The following is a 7,471-nucleotide window of genomic DNA, read 5'->3' as shown; positions in this document are numbered from 1 at the left end:
ATACCTTGGTTCTCAAAAACTGAGGGAAATACTTACGCTATTATTGCTGCATCACCCTTTCCTCTTCAAGGAAAATCAACGCAAGCTCAAGACGTAGCAGGGAGTACCAGATATTTCCCCAATTGACTGGCTAGCAATGCCGCTCCCTAGCGCGATGTTAGGAGTTCGTCTCCATTACTTTTGTTCATATTTTCAAAACATAAAATTACTTAAAATAAATAATACCTCAATTTCGATAAATGTTAACACATTTTCAACCAATCTTCAAATGTTTTGAAAAAAACATTAATCATGCATTTGAAAGTGTATATAAATTTTGTTGTGATGTATACAGAAAATGTACAACATATCTCTTCTGTCGGCGTTATGGGATCGGGGGTACCCAGACTTGCCTGCCTACGGCCCAATGTCACATCCCTAGCTTCTGGTGCTGCCCAGTGTTTGCATCTTGCTTGCTTCATGTTTAACTTTCATGGAAACTTGAAATGGGGATGTCCAAACCCTAGTACCAAATGGAATTCAAATAGGTTCAACCTAAAAATATTTTCAGTAATTCCAAATGGCTTTCAAAAATGTTCATCATATCTGGAAAATGCTTGAAACCATAACCAGAGGTGTTGCACATTTTTCCATGTCATATTTGGTCACTGAATTAAATCATATGTACTTTGCATTTGGGCATTTAAATGCTATTAAATATTTTACATGCTCAAATAATCATAAACTAAAATGTTTACTGTGGTATATATCCTAAACAGTAGCCATTATTAGTTTCATGATTTTTGGATCTATTTCAGTATTTTAAATAAAGCCCTAAAGACTGAAGAATAATAGAAAACAGAAACAATAAATAAAACACAGAGAGAGAGAGAGCTAGTACCTGGCCTCACCCGTGCAGCCCACCAGAGCTGGCCCAGCTCCTGTGCTGGTCCAGCACTGTGCGGCCCAGCCCACCGCAGTCGCCACCGTCTTCAACCTCCTGCCTGCCAGTAGGCAGGAGGGCGTGTGCCCGACGCGCGCGCGCACGCGCCGGCCACCTCATGCTTGCCGCTTGCTCCTGGACGTCGCTAGGTGCGCCACGCCACCCCCTCGGACCCCTCTCACTCTTCCTCGAGGCCCCGCCCCTCTGCTCCCTCTCTCTCGCCCGAACCCGAACGCAGCCATCGCCGCCGACTAGAACCACCGCGGCCACAGGCCCTCCCTCGCCTCGCGGACGTGTCCATGGCCTCTGCCTCGACGCCCTCGTCCTCCCCGTCGACTCACTCGACGCCGGACGCCTCAAAACACCGTCACCGGTCTCTTCTTCATCGCCGGCCGCCGCGGATCCCCATCGTCGACTCGTCGCCGTCCGGCCTTCCCCGAGCCCGCTTCGACGTCTGCTGCAACCGCCATGAGCCACCGAACCTTTTCCCCCTCTCCGTTCTCGCTCTCGTGCGCCGTAGCCGCCACACCTTGCTCGCCCGTACGCGCCGCCGCCTGTGACCGCCGCCGACGAGTCTCCGGCCACCTAGCGGTCCGGCCGTCGTGCTCAACTCCCTTCCCGCGCCACGTAGAGCACATAGGTGCCCCGCACGAGTCTCCCCGGCCACCGTAGCGTCGACCCCGAGCTCACCCGAGCTCCGGCGACCGCCAAGGTCGACGCCGGCGACAACTCCGGCCACCCCCGCACCCAACGCCTACACCACTCGACGCGCGAGTCCACCAGCGTCACGTAGATGCCCTCCGCCGGCCGTTTGGTCGCCGGAGATGCAAACCCGAGGCTCGCCGCCGCGGTTGGCCTCGCCAGCGTCAAGTCGCCGGTGGGGTTGACCCCGTTGACAGTTGACTTGCTGGGCCCAGTTTGACCCTGGGTCACTGACGTGTGGGCCTCTGGCCACTAACTAAACTAGGATTAGCACTAGTTTAACACTAACTAATTTTAGTTAGTAAACTAACTACTGACACGCGGGTCCCACAGGTCAGTTTGACCTGGACGGCGCCCGTTGACCTGCTGACGTCACGGTGACGCACTGCTGACGCAGTAAATGTTTTCTGGAATTTAAATAAATCTTAAATGATTTATTATTTTCAGAAAATGCCCTAAAGTTCTAAAAATCATAGAAAATAATCTATAACTCCAAATGAGATAAGTTATATATGAAAAATTATCAGAAAAATTCAAGGAATCCATCTGTACCATTTTCATGCATGTTTGAACTATGTTTGTCCTCTATTTTGGACAAAACAAATAAAGGGCATTTAAATAATCACATATGGAGTTTGAATTTGAATCTTGGGTTCAAACCAACTTCATTTAACCTGTTGCCAGGTGCATTAGCCCAAAACACATTCATATTGCCATGTCATAGCATGCATCATATTGTGCATTGCATTGATCGTGTTTCTTCTGTGTTTGCCGGTGTTGTTTCCCCCTGGGTAGACGTTGTACCGATGATGTGATCGTTGACACTGATAAAGACTCAGTGTTATCTTCAGAAGTGCCAGGCAAGCAAAACCCCCTTGTTCATTCTGATACAATCCTACTCTCTCGCTCCTGCTCTCTATTACTGCACTAGGACAACAACGATTCAACTGTTACTTGCTGCGGTAGCTGGACCCCTTTATCCTCTGCATGACCTGTCATTGCCACAGTAAATAGATGAAACCCACTAGTATGAGTAGGAGTTGTTTGAGCCCTGATGTGCCTACTCATTCATGCTTGTTTGTCATGCATGCTACTGCTTAGAGTTGAATCAGGTCTGATTCATCGAGGATGAATCAGAGGCGTGTGAACATGTCCTGTTGTGTGTGAGCTAAGTGTGTGAACACGATTTGGTAAAGGTAGCGGTGAGAGGCCATGTAGGAGTACATGGTGGGTTGTCTCATTGCAGCCGCCCTCAGGAACTGAGTTCTGTGTTTGTGATCCATGATCAGTTACTACCACACATTGAGCTCCGGGCGCTCCAAGCTCTCTCGACTTATTAATCAACTTGATCTCTGTCCAGGAGTTGCAACTAGTTTCTGGTGTTTGTAGGTAGTGTTAGTAGTCTACCAAGTGGCACCCAGTAAAGGTGGGCTTGGGACAGACTAGGCACAGTGGCACGGTGTACCAAGTGGCACCCGGATGGTGGGCTTGGGAACCCTGCTCACATCGTTTGGGGCCGTGAGCGACACCCCGGCCGGATCTCCTTGCGGATGGAACCCGAATAGGCGATAAAGCTGGACTAGAGACTTGTTCGGTTAGTCAGGTCGTGGCCGACTACCTCGCCCGGCTTCCGCTTGAAGGTTGCCGAGGTACATGACGTGTACAGGGCGATAAGTGGCGAAAGCGTGTGTGAAGAAGTACACCCCTGCAGGGTTATCATTATCTATTCGAATAGCCGGATTCCTCGGATATGGAAACTTGGACCCCTTGTACAGTTCATAGACAAGTGAAAGTGGATACTCTAAAATACGCAAGATAAGCGTGAGTGCTATGGATGGCGTTCTCGTAGGGAGACGGGAGTGGATCCATAGTGGTGTATTGATATGGTGAATATGTGGACTCGTGTGCGCCACCTCAAAAGAGTTACTTGCAGTCGTAGTTCAGGTTAGCCACCGAGTCAAAGCTGGCTTGCTGCAGTTAAACTCCACCACCCCCTTTGTTGATAATGATGCATATGTAGATAGATCTGATGTAAGTCTTGCTGGGTACATTTGTACTCACGTTGCTTAATTTATGTTTTTGCAGAGAGACTTCAGTCTCACTAGTAGGTCCACGTGGACTTCGACGTTTAGCTTGTTACCTTAGCTACGATCTTGTGCCCTTGGCAGGATCTGGTAGATAGTCAGGCTTCTCAGCCTTTTTCATTTATAGTTGTCTGTACTCAGACATGTTAAGCTTCCGCTTGTGCTTTGATTTGTATGCTCTGAGTGTTGGGTCATGAGACCCATGTTTGTAATATCTCGCTCCTCGGAGCCTATTGAATAAATACTTGAGTCGTAGAGTCATGTTGTGATGCCATGTTGTGTTTGCACATATCGAGCATATTGTGTGTATGTTATTGAAATGCTTGGTATGTGTGGGATCTGGCTATCTAGTTGTTTATCCTTAGTAGCCTCTCTTACCGGGAAATGTCTCCTAGTGTTTCCACTGAGCCATGGTAGCTTGCTACTGCTCCGGAACACTTAGGCTGGCCGGCATGTGTCCTTCTTCGTTCCTGTGTCTTCCCTTCGGGGAAATGTCACGCGATGAATACTGGAGTCCTGTTAGCCCGCTACAGCCCGGTTCACCGGAGTCCTGCTAGCCCAGTGCTACAGCCTGGATTCACTCGCTGATGACCGACACGTTCGATGTTGGGTCATGGATGCCTGTCCCTGTAAGTTTGTGCCACTTTGGGTTTACGACTAGCCATGTCAGCCCAGGCTCCTTACCATATGGATGCTAGCGACACTATCATATACGTGTGCCAAAAGACGCAAACGGTCCCGGGCAAAGGTAATGCGACACCGTGGGAATACCGTGCGTGAGGCCGCAAAGTGATATGAGGTGTTACATGCTAGATCGATGTGGCATTGAGTCGGGGTCCTGACAGCGTTGGTATCAGAGCTTGACTGCCTGTAGGATTACCAAGCCAAACTGGTCGAAGTTGAGTCTAGAAATTCTTTAGTTATATAAGGGAATTGATTGTGGGATGGAACGTAAGGCTCTTTTTACTCCTTATACCTTATGTCTTCTGATCTGAGTCAACCTCTTCTCTTCTACGGGGGTTAAGAACTAGGCTATCTCTTCTTTCTATCAAGATCACGTGTTACTAATCTGCAGACTTGTAAGATTGTTGGATTCCAGCCTCAGTTCAGTTCCTACTACTTCCGTATGTTAAGTGTTGATCTCGAAATCTTGATATTGTGCTTCGGAGTGGCTATGCTACCATTTTTGCGAATGTCTTAAATCTTTTCTGAGCATTTACAGCCGTTATGCTGTCCGAGTCATCCCAGGTTTCTAAACAATCTGATGCACTTGCAAATCCTTTCCCTCTGGTTTTGATGTTCCTTTGGGCCAGGCTAATCACACTAATTGCTGAGTTGAGGTATTCTATTACCTCGACATATATGTTGGAGTTAATATTATGACCCTAGGTGTCTTAGGGGATCATCTAGTAATCTAGCTATGATTTGTGTCCCACTGTGATGACTCTGGCCTTTATTCCCGAAAGCATCCCGTGATGCCACTTAGTAGTAGGTATTCTACTCCTTGGGTTTGAACCCGAGATTCACTCCACCTACTCCATGTTGATAGTATTTGCTAGTTCCTTTAGGATATTAGTAACCTTTGCATTAGTCCTCGATGTTCGTGGTATTTCCTTCTTCCAAATACTATGAACCGCTTATGGCAGATGTTCCTCGCTGATCGAAAGATCACAATCAGAGTGCTCTCGATGGGTTCTCGATTCTATATTGTGACTCTGCCAGTTCTACCTTTCTGCATGGGATATCCGGAAGAAATATGTTCAATTCGTTCGACATGCTAGTCCATGCATCCACAACTCAGAAAATCATATGTTCCTTTGAGTTGTCCCTCTTTAGTTGTTTTCTGGCCATCGTCTATCAATTGATAGTCAGGAGTAATTGTGCATTCGTGTTATCAATGCTTATTATTCTTGTGGTCCGTCGAGCCATTTTATTCTGAAATGATTAGGAGAAACAAACTCCAGTGCCTCATCCATATCTAGGATTGGGTCAAAGCAGTTGTAATCCGCAGATCAAATGCAATCAAGCTTTTGATTCTGTTCTATCCTGAAGTATTACCCACTTTAGGTCAGGAACATCATGAGAATTGCACCTTCTCTTATGAATTCTTGACGCAGTGATACTTCTCGCCATCATTTTTCATTCCTCGGTTCCATGTTGTTATAATCGGAACGCCGCCAAGTGAACTGTGGTGTGTGAAATCAATACTACTAGCAACTCTGTTTCTTGGTAGTTAAAGGGCAATAATTTCATTCTTAGCGTGTTGGTTTTGAATCACCATTCTAAGATAGACTGTGCTACCTAGTCCTTATCTCCGGTGCACTCTTCGATCAATGAGTTAGGATTGTGCCAATCCCTCGCTCTTATGATCACATCGTCTTGCCCTGAAAAGCAAGATTGATCTTGAGCTTAGTAACACACCGGTGGTTCGTGATTTTCCGTATATCTTCTCGGAAGTATTACCAGGTTGTCCCCTGATTGCTATGTGGAGTTCGTGATCAAGTTGGTTTATTCCTGTAAACCACCCTTTCTCCAAGAGTTCGTGTTGGATACCCCTGAGCTAGTTGGTTAAGCTAAACAACAACTTGGAGAGTTGGAAGATAAAAGCCTACCTAACTTAGTTCGTTTCAAACAGATATCCTGGTGTTGGTGTGTTAGTTGAAGAAAGATGATATCTTCATCGATTGGTCCCTGTGATCAGTTATTAGACCTATTGTCTTATAAAAACTTTGATTTAAGTATGGGCTATCGTCAAATCAAATCAGAACCAACGATGTTCGTAATGTTGTCTTACTCGTGGCTGCCCCTCGAGCATACACCATTATATCTTTTGGTCTGACCAATACTATCACCTTGTTCACATGATGGTGGAAGTCCAGTGATATGGAAATTCCGATGAGTTGTTGTTGAGCCCATCAGCAGCATTTTGTCTCCCCCATGATTCATGTTGAACGTCAACCTAGTGTTGGAAACTTTGTAAGCAATGCCTTCGTGTTCCGTTCATGAAGCCTATGCTTGGATGAAATAAGTGACTTCCTCTAACTCATGTGCATTTGGTGCAAGTTGCCGCCGTGGGTTTGAGAAAGGTTTGTTTTGTTTCCTCTGGAATCGTCCCAAGTCAGTCATGCATGTGCAAAGTATACTATGGTTTGGTAGATTAATTACCTCCACTCCATATGTATTCTGTAGCACCCCAAGCCACTAATTGATTTTTTCTAGGAGAAGGAGTTCTTTTTAAGAGCTAACCCGGGCTTAATCAAGAACTTTGATATCCTCGATGATGGTTCCCAACCAGAACTCAGTAGTGTTTTATTATAAGACTACCATGTGGTCATGCTTGTCTGGGACAACATGTTCACATGTGTGTAGCAGAACCAGCTCATGTTTTGGAGCTTGCTATCATAGTTCATTTCCCGAGAATCTCGCAACGTCATTTCGTCGATTTGTGTTGCAAACTTTCACTTTTCTTCCTAGACTCGATGAGTCTGGAATATCCTGACACCAACCAGATCTGAATCTCAGGCAGATATGATAGTTGGAACATTTTCCCAAGAACTATAATATTGGTTCCTCGATAACTGGTAAGTGGATGTCGTGGCCAGCACCACCCAGCCGAAAGACCTATTATTGTAGTATCTTGATTGAAGAAGTTGGCCACCTCCCCATAAGGATTTCGTAGGATTTACCTCCGTAACTGTTCCTTATGGATTGTATTGCTCCCGAAGTCCGACCTTTTACTTGATGTTCTAGTTATCAAACCATA

This window comes from Triticum aestivum, chromosome 3B, assembly GCF_018294505.1.
Source record: "Triticum aestivum cultivar Chinese Spring chromosome 3B, IWGSC CS RefSeq v2.1, whole genome shotgun sequence".
Lineage (NCBI taxonomy): Eukaryota > Viridiplantae > Streptophyta > Magnoliopsida > Poales > Poaceae > Triticum > Triticum aestivum.
The sequence above is the reverse complement of the archived record's forward strand: the minus strand, read 5'-3'. Positions refer to the sequence as shown.